This window comes from Doryrhamphus excisus, linkage group LG18 (assembly GCF_037039965.1).
Source record: "Doryrhamphus excisus strain RoL-2023G ecotype Guam linkage group LG18, RoL_Dexc_Guam_v1.1, whole genome shotgun sequence".
Taxonomy (NCBI): Eukaryota; Metazoa; Chordata; class Actinopteri; order Syngnathiformes; family Syngnathidae; genus Doryrhamphus; species Doryrhamphus excisus.
In genome coordinates this window covers 8,517,674-8,530,875 of record NC_136374.1, presented here as the reverse complement: position 1 = coordinate 8,530,875, position 13,202 = coordinate 8,517,674, and the positions used below count along the sequence as shown (strand labels likewise).

Here is a 13,202-nt window from a genome sequence, read left to right as displayed (position 1 = left end):
ACTGGCGTCACCGCACCGCCGCGTCCCGGTATCTCATTGGTTTGATCTAAAATCATATCGCACAAGTATAGCCAATCTTAAAGCGCGCAACTCGTGCAGCGCAAGCTATTTTTTATCCGCTTAAAGAGCTCGGGGAGGAGGCAACAACATGCAATAAACCGGGCAACTTAGTGCTCACATTGGGCAAAAAGTGTTCTTCATGTTCATGATCAAAATCAGGGATTATGATGACAAACGACAATGAGAAAAGCTCAGCAAACTAACCGAGAAGCAACTCATACTCTTCTGTAAAAACAATACCTCGCTGCAAGGTGAGTGATGATAATGATGCTGTCCTAATGCAAACATTTTGAATACTTCATCAATCTGCTATCTTCTCACGTAACATATATATTTTTGCTTTTTATTTGTGCACTGTGGTGCAAATTGCAAACTGATGTTGCAAACTGTGTGTCTGTATAGTGTATTTTTTAACTAGTAGAGGAAGTACAATATCGTTTTGCCAATTGTATCATCAAACTTGTAGAATTTATGATATGTGGATACAAATTGTATCTGCATGCTTAATGTCACTTGTCACCACTGATTCTAAATATCCATTTCAGTGTTTGCTGATGCTTTTTATAGCTGAAATTTCTGTGCGGATACGTTGCATGTTTTTAAAAGTTGATTTGAACCCTTAGTGCATGACAAAAATATCAATATGCAATCATCTTCCATAAGCCTGTAGGCCAACTACTGTGCACTATTGAACCACACATTGACTCAAATACAAAATCAACAATGCTAGTTTTTCCACACGAAAGTGTCAACACAAATGTGGTTAGTACTTGAACCTGCAACCAAGTCCTGTGGAAAAACATGTAACTTTACTACACAGTACTTTTGTTGTACAGTTTCTTGGCCTTTTGCATAAAACAAATGATGTATTTGATGCTAGCATCATGCCCCAATTGCATCCTCACTTCCCTTTCCTAAAATGTCACACAGATGAAAGTGTAGTCCTGACACTTGACATGACAGCTCTCTTTTTCATGAGAAATGTTTGCTTCCTGCAGCATTGCACACACGGCGGGTTAACCACAGGGCCTTTGACAAAAACATGCTGACTGACGCACTGCATTTGTATTTGTTTCGTAACCGCTCTTAAGTCCATGCAAAGCAGGAAATTTGTTCTCCTTTTTGCCAGCCTGTGACGACACAGGCTTGAAAAAGATTATTCTCCGCTTGCAACCCTGCTGATTAAAAGTGCTCCTGCACCATGTGCTGTATTAGCAGGAGGAAGCCTGCAAGTTTATCCTGTAATTACTGCTGGGGCTCCACAGAGGTTTTTACATCGTGCTGTGTCACCAGTCAGATTATTGTGCAGCGCTGGGGATATTTGTGCAATATAGGGAATTGCTCTGTGGCCCTGCAGTGGAGCTTGCATGCCATCAGCTGTGCAGCACGTCACAAGTGGAAGTGTCTGTCTTCTCAAATGTTGTCACCAGCCACCACACACTGTTGTGAAGCCGTATAATAGCTCAAATAAAACATATTTTAAACCTTGTTGCAAAATAAACGACAAGCATAATAATAAACATACAATCAAATGACTACCTTCTACCCAGCATGCAAGAGGGTAGAGCCTCCAATAAGAACAACCTTCAATACGCCATCTACTGTGTGGAAGCGGATTTCCATTACGCACAGCAATATACTGGCTTCCAATTCACATCTGCGCTCTTTTAATAATCCCTTTTTAATCCTGCATGTACTATTAGCATTTATAGAATGACTTGCACCCACTGTACTACTGCTTTATTCTAGCATGTTTGAACAAAGTATACATAAGACAACTTGACTTATTGTTAACTAGAACAACCAGCAGTTTATGTAATTGGGCCTCATGTGTATTAAACCCCTAATTTTTTTTAAAGCTACCATATCAGCATAACATATAATCTTTTCCACTAACATTTGCATGCAACATTTGCATGACTTTTCCTGTAAAATCAATAGAAAGAAGTCCTACAAATTTACATTTGACTAACATGTTTTGGGGGAAAAAGTTGTCTGAGAAGTTAGAACATGCCCTCATGGGAAACATCACCATACTTTGTAAAAGTTCAGGGGATTAAATCTGTGTTTTTTGATTCTTTTAAGTTTTTCTTCAAAATTCCAAGATTTAAAAGACAATTAGCATCCCTGAATAATAACATGATAATACGGTGGAACCTCGTTTAGCGTCATTCCAGAACATGTGACTATCCAGGACGGATGCTAACCAAATAACACAAAATAACACAAATTAGGGCTGGGCAATATATCTTTAATCTTTTTATATCTTTAATATTTTTAAATATCGATATTTCTTTTAGTGAGTGTGAATGGTTGTTTGTCTATATGTGCCCTGTGATTGGCTGGCGACCAGTCCAGGGTATACCCTGCCTCTCGCCCAAAGACAGCTGGGATAGGCTCCAGCACCCCCCGCAACCCTTGTGAGGAAAAAGAGGTAGAAAATGAATGAATGAATATTTCTTTTCAGCAAGATATCAAAAACAAGCATGTCATTCATATCGATATAGAGTGGATTTGATGCGGAGGTCTCATGTTTCATGTTCAAGATGGCGCCGCCAGAGTGAAAGCTAGTTACAGCAGCTCTGTATCTTCTGTGGCGTTTTTAGTGTTTAATAGTTCTTTATTCAGTACTTTCTTTCTTTTTGCCGACATACTGACCCTTTAAGCAAGTGTGCAGCTATGGATGTTCGTCTTGTTACGTTATTGCTCCATTGTTTACACTCAGGAGCAGTTGTTAGCTTTGAGCACCCCTTTGGTATGCCGCGCAATCAGCGGTCACCGTGGAGATACGAAGGAGGAGAGGCTGCATAGTGAACAGCAAAAAAGACGATATAAAAGTTGCTGTATAAAGACCGTATCAACCGTGAATACCGTCTGTCGTCATGGGGAGCGTGAGATGGAAGCGCTAACGGCGCTAACATGGCTACAGTGAGTAGCCGTGAGTGCAGGATGATTGCATTGAAGATTCAATATTAGATTTAACTTTTTATATATTTATTTAAAGATAATGTACTATTTTAACTCCAGCAATTGTTTACATTTTAGTACAACTTTGAACACATATTTGGCTTTGACTTTTGTCTAAAATCAGAGATTGGCAGCATTTTATTTATCTCGTATATCTTGTTTGTTTCCGTTTATATCATTTAGTATACTGGTAGAAGTCATTTTCTTATCATTGGAAGAATCCATACCGCCCAACTCTAGTTACTCATTTTCATTCATTCATTCATTCATTTTCTACCGCATTTTCCTCATGAGGGTCGCGGGGGTGCTGGAGCCTATCCCAGCTGTCTTTGGGCGAGAGGCGGGGTACACCCTGGACTGGTGGCCAGCCAATCACAGGGCACATATAGACAAACAACCATTCACACTCACATTCATACCTATGGACAATTTGGAGTCGCCAATTAACCTAGCATGTTTTTGGAATGTGGGAGGAAACCGGAGTACCCGGAGAAAACACACGCACGCGGAGAACATGCAAACTCCACACAGAGATGCCCGAGGGTGGAATTGAACACTGGTCTCCTAGCTCTGTGCGCTAACCACTAGACCGCCGTGCCGCCCTACTCATACTGGATACTAAATCTATACCGCTATACAAGCTGTACACAGACTATGCAAGGTTACTTTCTATCGTATTTTATAGAGGATATACTGTAATAAAAATGGTTGGAAGCTAAAACGACTATATATAGGACATTCCATCTTGAAAGGTCCTAACCCTTCGTTGTTAGACGGCCTTGTTCCTTTATTGAACTACACTATGAAAGCATCAAAGTTGTGTCTGTGTGTGCTGTGGGAGGTTGAGCTGCTATCGTGCTCACTTGGGCATTGCAGTGCTGCTATATAAATATATATAAAGTGGGCTCTTTGACTGTCTGATTGCTTTTGACAGCTCACTCTCTTCCCCGTCGGATCAATGGAGCTCAGCACTCTTCATTAGAAACATCAATGCAGGCCACATCCCCCAAAGGCACAGCAAGGCCTCCATTGCTCCGGCAAAGACTATTTTTGCATCCTTTGACGAGAAGCGCATTATTGACTTTTTAATTTGCTGCAATATCGTACATTTAAGTACCAGAGAGGAGCAAAAAAAATGGACCTTCAGATCCGTTAAGCATGACTATTTATGCTGCACTGGTCGACATGAATTATTCCAACACATCAGCAATGCAGCCAAAGTGCTATATTAAACCTTAAAATGACATCAAGCGTGGACCGTGAAGGACAAAATCCGAAACAAACCATACAATCCTGATTACATGGCAACATTGGCACATTGTTGCATCACTAAGTTGTGCTTCTTGACATATTTTTATTATTTAGCGCTAACATTTTTGCTATAAAACTTTGTGCTTCTCAAATTCAATATGCTTCTAATATGATGTCAAAAGTGAGCACTTGACAAAATTGGATGAGTTTTTCATGTTTTTAAAGGGATGGTTGAATGTTATGAACTCCTGTTTCAATATATATAGCAGAATAATGAGTTTGTGCCAAGTGTTCTATGTTGGTGTAGTATCCTCATTTTTATGAGCCCATTTTTTTATGAGCCTCATTTTTATTTTTTTCCCATCAGTTTAAAAAAAAATCAAACTGTGTCAAAACATCCATCTTTCCTGTGTTGGCTGGGCTATTGTTTTTCTGCTGCTGTTATTAAACCCCAATGTTTGAGCTTGGCTGAGTCCTGGCTTACAGCCACCCCCATATAAGGAAGTCTGCCCCTCTGTGACATCACAACAGGGGCAGTTTTACCACACCTTCTGAAACCGAGCGTTTAGAGCCATCCCAAACTTCTTTCAGGGCTCACTTCCAATTGCGCAAACCTCATAATCGGAAACTTCAGCATTGTTTAACACGAGAATACAACATTCTAATGACATTTATAATCATATAAATAATATAATAATAATAATAATAATATAAATATAATTATCTGCCCTGTAGTTTTCCAAGAAACTCTGATGCAAAATTCAATTTCTGCTCCCGTTCATGAAATTTGTCTGCATGCATTCATTTTGTCCGCTTCCAAGAGACAGATTTTTTGCAAATAAAAACAAAACTCTATACATATTATAATTGTTCCGGAAGCATTTCGTTTGTAGACCAATGTTATTAAACTTTGAGGATATATGCTCACATGTCATCCACAGAACCTCCCCTGGAACATTTCTGCGTGGAGGTACTCTTGTTTCCTCTCACATAACATACCTCCTTAGCATGTCTCTGGTTAGTCTGGAAGGACAACTCCAGAATTCATTCATTCATTCATTTTCTACCACTTATCCTCACGAAGGTCGCGGGGGTTGCTGGAGCCTATCCCAGCTGTCTTCGGGCGAGAGGCGGAGTTCACCCTGGACTAGTGGCCAGCCAATCACAGGGCACATATAGACAAACAACCATTCACACTCACATTCATACCTATGGACAATTTGGAGTCGCCAATTAACCTAGCATGTTTTTGGAATGTGGGAGGAAACCGGAGTACCCGGAGAAAACCCACGCATGCACGGGGAGAACATGCAAACTCCACACAGAGATGGCCGAGGGTGGAATTGAACTCTGGTTTCCTAGCTGTGAGGTCTGCGCGCTAACCACTCGACCGCCGTGCAGCCCAACTCCAGAATTCATTAGCATTCATTCATGTTAATATTTAATGATGGTCACCACAGTCGAGTAGTGAAGTGGCCAGAATGATTGGTGTATCTCCTCTCTCTGAGATTTTTATGATGTTCATTTTTCACTTCCATGGTGATGGCGTTCTTTTTCTTTGGCACGCTGCCGCTTCGAAGACATTATGGAGTGTAAAAACTTAACTAATAACAGTGTGTGGTGCATAATATTATATAATTAGCGAGTCTCGTGCTACAGGCCGAAATATTTTTTTTGTTTATGGGAGTGGTGTTATAACACAGGACGTCCTAAACCAAAGACCACCTGTATGAGTCCTGTGATTCTCTGGCAACCAGACCAGGGTGCACCACATTGATCCCAAAAGTCAGCTGACCCAGTCTCGAGCTCACCCGTGACCCCAATGGGGACAAACAGTATAAAAATAGATGTATGAAATCATTATTTGTCCTACACACTGATGATGTCTCCCCAGAGAAAGCTTATTTGGTCTGATGGCCAGCCTGTCTGGTTGTTGTTCCTGTTCCCGCGCAGGAAGCGGCAACTCTCTGAAGAAGTTTGCCACATGCGGGACCCCCCCGGGCCTCGTAAACACCAGCACGTTGCGTCAGTTTTGACGTTCGCAAAGGCTGGGAATGATAGCATGGCACATGCGAAGTGTTGTTGTGTGTGCAGTGAGGCACAAAGAGCACACATGTCGTCGTTGTCGAGCCAATGGCTGCTCTATGTGTCATCATCTGGCCTCCCATTGGCTAATCACCTGCAGCTGCTATTAAAGAAGCCAGCCCACCTGTTAAGTCTCACACACACACACACACATATGTGAGTTTTGCATACATATTCACACACAGGCAGCGAGCCGTCACAGAGGGAAGCGCAGTGTGTGTTTGAGCATGTCTCTGTGGTGTGGTCATCAATAATGCATGGCTTTGGGAGGATGAAAGGCTGTTTTGGCTCCGGGCGTGTGTCTCTTATGGAGGAGAGAGACATCACGGCTTATAAGTGTACCATCCATGCACAAAGTGAAAGCGGGGGGGGTGCTCGCTTTTTAAAGAACGCGCACGGGTTATATAAATAACATTGACTTTTTGGCACGTTCATACTACATCAAGTTATTGAGCTCTCATCGCCAGGAGGAAGAAGCGGGTCCGCCTGTTTAATTTGGAACCTGTGATCATTCGGTGTGTTGCATTTAAGTCAAATCCAAACCTGTGCTGTGTTCATTCATAAGGAACCGTGCAAAGCGCTGGAGTTCCCGTTGATTGTATGTTTTTACACGAACATCTCTGCGCCCACAGCCAGGGACTCCTTCTGTGCTGAAAGTGATATATTTTGCAATTAAACACTTTGTTTGGCCATCATTTAGTGTTATTGTATATTAGTTATCTCAGCTGATGTATGCATGGTAAATACTCTACTATTCGAGGTTCAATCGTTAGAAATTTTATATGACTAGAAATGACAAAAATAAATACTGATTAATGATTTGGAGGACATTCTTTGACCGCTTGGTCATTAATATAATATAAAGTACACAGTACCTGCTTTTCACAGGGGTTACACTCCAAGACAAATTCATTCATTTTCTACAGCTTTTCCTCACGAGGGTCGCAGGGGGTGCTGGAGCCTATCCCAGCTGTCTTCGGGCGAGAGGCGGGGTACACCCTGGACTGTTGGCCAGCCAATCACAGGGCACATATAGACAACCATTCACACTCACATTCATACCTATGGACAATTTGGAGTCGCCAATTAACCTAGCATGTTTTTGGAATGTGGGAGGAAGCCGGATACCCGGAGAAAACCCACGCTTGCACGGGGAGAACATGCAAACTCCACACAGAGATGGCCGAGGGTGGAATTGAACCCTTGTCTCCTCGCTGTGAGTCCAAGACAAATTGATTCAGAATAATTCATTCATTCATTTTCTGCCGCTTTTTCCTCACGAGGATCGCGGGGGGTGCTGGAGCCTATCCCAGCTGTCTTCGGGCGAGAGGCGGGGTACACCCTGGACTGGTGGCCAGCCAATCACAGGGCACATATAGACAAACAACCATTCACACTCACATTCATACCTATGGACAATTTGGAGTCACCAATTAACCTAGCATGTTTTTGGAATGTGGAAGAAAGCCGGAATACCCGGAAAAAACCCACGCTTGCACGGGAAGAACATGCAAACTCCACACAATTGAACCCTGGTCTCCTAGCTGTGAGTCCAAGACAAATTGATTCAGAATAATAATATACATATAATCTAATAACAATACAATGAACAAACAATACAACCTGAACAGATGGCTTCTAGCGAAAATGTTTGACTCTTCCTGCTGAAATATTAATAATATAAGAAACCATATATGCGAGGGGAGTGGTGATCACCTCTGCTTGTGAGTTGATAGAGGGCAGACTCACATGCCTAGACACACAAAACTATTTGAATTAGGTGATAAGCATGTGGAGGACTTGTTTAGAGACGTCTCTAGCCTTGAGCAGATAATACCAGCAAGTTAGTGTGACTAGTTAGGAATTCTTTCTCTATCTTAGTGTATAAGTATAGTTAATATTATTAAAATCAAATATCTCAGAGCCTGTGTGTGTGGTAACTCCCGTTCAATGTTTGGCTTTCAGTTTATTATTCATTATTTCTTATGGGAAAATTGATTTGGTTAACATCCCTGACAATTAGTCTGACCTCCTAGGAAGGATTAATGACACTAACCAAGGTTCTACTGTATTTATGATCACAAATTTGGTTGCGGATGCTGAATAGCAAATGTGCAAATATTCACTGTATGGCACAAAACAGCAGCAACAGAACCAATGTTGTAATAATGGTAAGGAGCAAAGTGCTCAGCCAAACAGCACAACAAGGGTAACAGTTTCATACCGACCGTTTATTATATTTATTTTAAAAATCCATCTGCTGGATGCTGACTACTTATGATACAGTGGAACCTCTGTGTCTGTCTTGGCTGCCGGATAAATTCTTATCATAAGAAACAATGCAAATGCAGTAAATGAGGAATAAAAGTGATAAATGAGCTTTTAAGGTTATTTGTCTTCATCAAAGATATGATTGTTAACCTGACCAAAAACACAATAAAGCAGCGAGATCAGCCGCCACCACCTTCATATTTTGCCATGATTATTATTATTTCTCAAATTTAATAATGTTTCTCACCTCGATAACCCAAAATGGAGCCAAAGAAAGTTGCAAGTGCACACCGAGGCAAACTTTTGTCGTACATTTTAATTTTTAAACACATTATACATACTAACCAGAGTGCTAACCGAGGTTCTACTGTACTTCAAACGCAGTTTGTGGAGATTTGACACATGGGGTTTCTTTTGGAGTTATTGTAGAATCTGTCCAGTTTTCTAGCCAATCCTGTGCTTATGGATGTGGGTGCATGTATATGTGTGTGTGTGTGTGTGTGTGTCAGAGTGAAGGAACACGTGGATGCCTTTTGATGTTCCTCATTCACTCGTACGTTCTCTCTCCCATGACTCTTCTGGCCTTTGAAGACACCGATCATTCGAAGCCGCCCTCTTTGCACTTCAAACGTATAGCGCGACAACGGCAGTGACACAATTTCACACTTGTAGTACAGCATCGTGCAATTTGTGGTCCTGTCTAACACAGCCAATAGTAACCAACAATCACATGATGTCCTCTGCCGAGTTACAACATGTAATCAGCTCTATGTGCTGATCAATAACTCTGCTGATTGCTTATGTACACATTGGATCCCTCTGGCTATTTTTCTCGGTGTTCCACTCTTATGACTGAAACTACAGTATTGGAGGTGTGTTGTTGAAAATTTACTCTTGGTGTACCAGGAAGACACCATTTTCTGTGTGTAGCTTTAATGCTAATGAGCTGTGTTTTTCTCCAAGAAGTGCTATGTTGTACTTTATCCACTTCTTACACTGTAATTGTGCACTTATTATTAATAAATGTCATATACCACGTAAAAAAAATTCACCTTAAGGAGTGGAACAGGAGGACAGAGATGTTAGCAACACTAGCATACAGTAACTGCGTGAGCTAAAGTGCTAACATTACATTACATTTTAACAGCAGCGTCATGTTAGCTTAGAATGTTCACTGGAAAAAAAAAACAAAATGATGAAACTTGCCGCTCCCATGTTCGTAGGTGAAGCTCCAGACTTTATTTAAAGATGTGTTGTGAAGCCTGCTGTTTTTGTTTTAATTTATCTAGCTAGGTGCTAGTCAAGTGGTATAATGTCCATGAGGAAGTTTTGAGAAGTGAGTGAGATGAGGTTTTTGTCAGGGTATATGCTCATAAATAAACTCTAGGGCATGGGTCTCAAACATGCGGCCCGCGGGCCAAATGTGGCCCGCAGGACACTAGTTTGAGGCCCCCGCCTTGATATGAAAGTTTAATGTTAGTGCGGCCCGCGCAAGTTTGATATGGATGCTGTATGGTATCATGTACCCAGAAAAATTATTACGTTTGATTAATGTTCATGTTAAAGGTTAAATAACTGTTAATAGTTATCCTCCCTATTTGTGTGGAAGTGGTAAGTTTTTGGCTATTTAAGTTTAAAGGAAATAACTTGAAGGCTACCGTTTAGGTCGCTAGCTCTCTAGTTTGCGAGTTAGCATGTGTCTGAAGACCCTGCAGTTGCGCAATATGTTGTCAATAAAAAGAGTATAAATGTGACTATAGTCGTGTTTTGTCATGTCTACAGGGCTCTAATAATGCTTTGTTATTATTATTATATTTATTTATTACTGATTGATTTTCTTTATTCTTGATTTGTTTATTTTTCATCTTATTTTGTGCAGAAAAATAAAAATTAAGATCTTTGAGAACAGTGGAATGTTTTATCAGAGCTTTTATTGTAGAAAATCGGAACCAAAGCACTGAAAAAGTTTGTATATTTTTCTGTTTTTAATAAATGCGTTTTGTTTGTTTTTTTAAACCTGATGCGGCCCAGCATTGCCCAGACCCTAGCTCCAGTGGCCCCCAGGTAAATTTAGTTTGAGACCCCTGCTCTAGGGACACATAATGTATTAAAAATACAATTTTGCTTGATAGGGGCCCTTTAACAGCCAGCCTTTTTTGGCACTTTTTATGTTAGCTGGCTAAAAGAAGGTTCAACTGGGAGGGGGGCACTCACTTGTGTCCATCTCTGTGGTGCTGCAGCTTTTCCATCAGAGCCCTCCACAATCTTCCATCTCCTCCCTTCCAGGACCATGGTGAGTTGTTGTTCATCTTTCTCTCTCACACGCATGAACACTTTCTGCTCCCTCCTTTTCTTCAGCTCCACTTGCATGTTCACGCAATATGTGTGACAGTACCACCCAGTCACACAAACTTCTTGCATGTTTTTTTTTTCTTTTACTTTTTTATTTTTGCACCAGTTTTCCATTTTGTTTTGATGCACTCACGCCTCTGGCACAAGCCCTGGTTGCCTCTGACACAGTGCCCATGTCTGTCTCTGCTACCATATGGACTTCTTGTTATGTTGGGGTGTCGTGTCAACCCCCTCCTCTGCCATCTCATCCTCATTTTTTGTGTTCACATTTAAACAGTTTTTATGCATTTGTAAATGTATATCTAGAGTAGACCCCTGATAGTCGTGAGGGCTGCGAAATGAATGGTGAAAAACCACAAGAAATTGAGATGACAATCAAAATGGCATCATGGCTCCCCACACAGTCTGATGATTTTTCATATCTCTATTCTGACTTGAACACATCAACAGCTGTGTAATTTCCGCACATACGTACATGTATCTCCAACTCCAAATAAATGTGTTTAGTTCATTCGTCATTGCAATGACACTTTGTTTCTTTGTCACTAGACAGACTGCAAGATGCATTCACGGAACCTCCGAACATCACAACGCCTTTATTATGCAAGTGGATATTCTTAGCGCCCACTTTGTAACTCTTAACGCGGAAGTACACTTTTCTGCATTAAGGTATGCTCGGAAATCCAAGAAAATTCACTAAAAACATGCAAATTCAATTTCAACTTCTAATTAGTCTGATTCAAATATTCTGTTATTACAGAAACCGGAGCTATGTAAATACATTTTCAGACATCGTCACTGGTTCCCAAACTTTTTTTTGCAACATTGCAGGAAATATACTTCTTCATTTTGATGAGCTTGTTGGGTATCGTGCAGACAAGCTGCTGACCATTTCTGAGCCTGGTGATGTCATAATGCAAATTAGATGAGTGAATTTACTCCGATCACAAACTTTGGGTCATACTGATGATATTTCTCATTTACAGTATGCCTTTATCTATTACCATTTTCCAGCTCTAATCTTTTGAAATTATAATATAAAAACTGAATATGTTCTTGAAAAAAACTAAAGCGGTTAATAATGAAGTCATCGGGCATTGTAAAACTCTTGCATATATTGGTAAAACACAAAATGGTGTAAACACAGCCTCACTAGCATGCTCTGCTAAACTAAGCTAAATCCACTAGTTTCCATTCATGCTCCTAATTTTTTTTGCAAACGTCCACCAGTCCGCCCGGAAAATATTTCCCCACATGACCGTTCCTTCTCACTATGACATAATTTAATTTACATTATGTCAATTTATTCAGTTAACGTTGTTATGGTGCCCTTAAATTGTTTCCATTTATTACTTTTTAATTCAACATTGTAATAATAATGATACATTTTATTTATATTGCACTTTACGTTACAGAAATCTCAAAGTGCTACAAAGAAAGCATAAAACCTACAGTGAAGCAATAAAACAACACAACACCCAAGTGTAAAAATAAGTTAAGTAAGTTGTTTAAAATATGAAAAAGCTCACCTGCACCACAAAAGTAAAAAAAAAAAAAAAGACTTTCATTTGTTGGTCTCGTGGAGTACACTACGTGTGAGATTTATTGGTGATTAGATTAAGTCTTATCCTGCTTGTCATTGGCTAAAAGTATAAGCTGCTGTTGATTTGGTGCCACATTACAAACAATAGGTCCAAGGATGTGACTAAAGCCTCCTACTGGGACCTGTAGTTCTGAATGAACCAGTCCTTTTTTTTAAAATATGCACTTATTTTGGAACAGTAAAGACAGAAATAGGTTAAACTTTGGCTACAACAGAAGCGCTTCCTGTTTGTGCTGTGAGAATATGATTTATGAATGGTTATTACAATGCTTTGATGTTATGCAAATTCTGAATATGCAGTACTGTATTGCACAATACAGCGGCAACAGGGCCAATGTTTTAATAGCGGAAATGAGCAAAAGTCCCAACATCACTACACTTTCCCTGGTAAATCTTTGGGATTTCTCTTGCCTCAGCCCACATTGGGCACTCGACACGTCCTCTTCTTGCAGCAGTGGGCTTGGGGAAGCAGCAGGCCTGTTGCTAGGTGCCTGGGGGACGTTGGCCTTGTCACTCTATGCTTGTGATGTGTGTGCAATGGCGGGAGGATGCATGCACGGCTTTATCAAAAGTTTGACCTGTCTTATGTAAGCAGGTCTTGGCATGCTGGCTG

General features: G+C 40.6%; 1 protein-coding gene across 7 annotated transcripts in view; it reads left to right on the top strand.

Moving 5' to 3' along the window:
- The first annotated feature begins 29 nt into the window (after window positions 1-29).
- arhgap9 (Rho GTPase activating protein 9) overlaps window positions 30-13,202 on the top strand; it is a 42,645-nt gene continuing 29,472 nt past the window's right edge. For 3 of the 7 annotated variants that reach the window (XM_058054298.2, XM_078798591.1, XM_058054296.2), the window contains exon 1: window positions 30-311. The gene's annotated coding sequence lies outside the window, so the exon portion shown is untranslated. Of the gene's footprint in view, window positions 312-10,866; window positions 10,928-13,202 lie in introns of those variants that run through there. The other 4 variants (XM_058054295.2, XM_058054294.2, XM_058054297.2 and 1 more) reach the window with 4 other exon arrangements.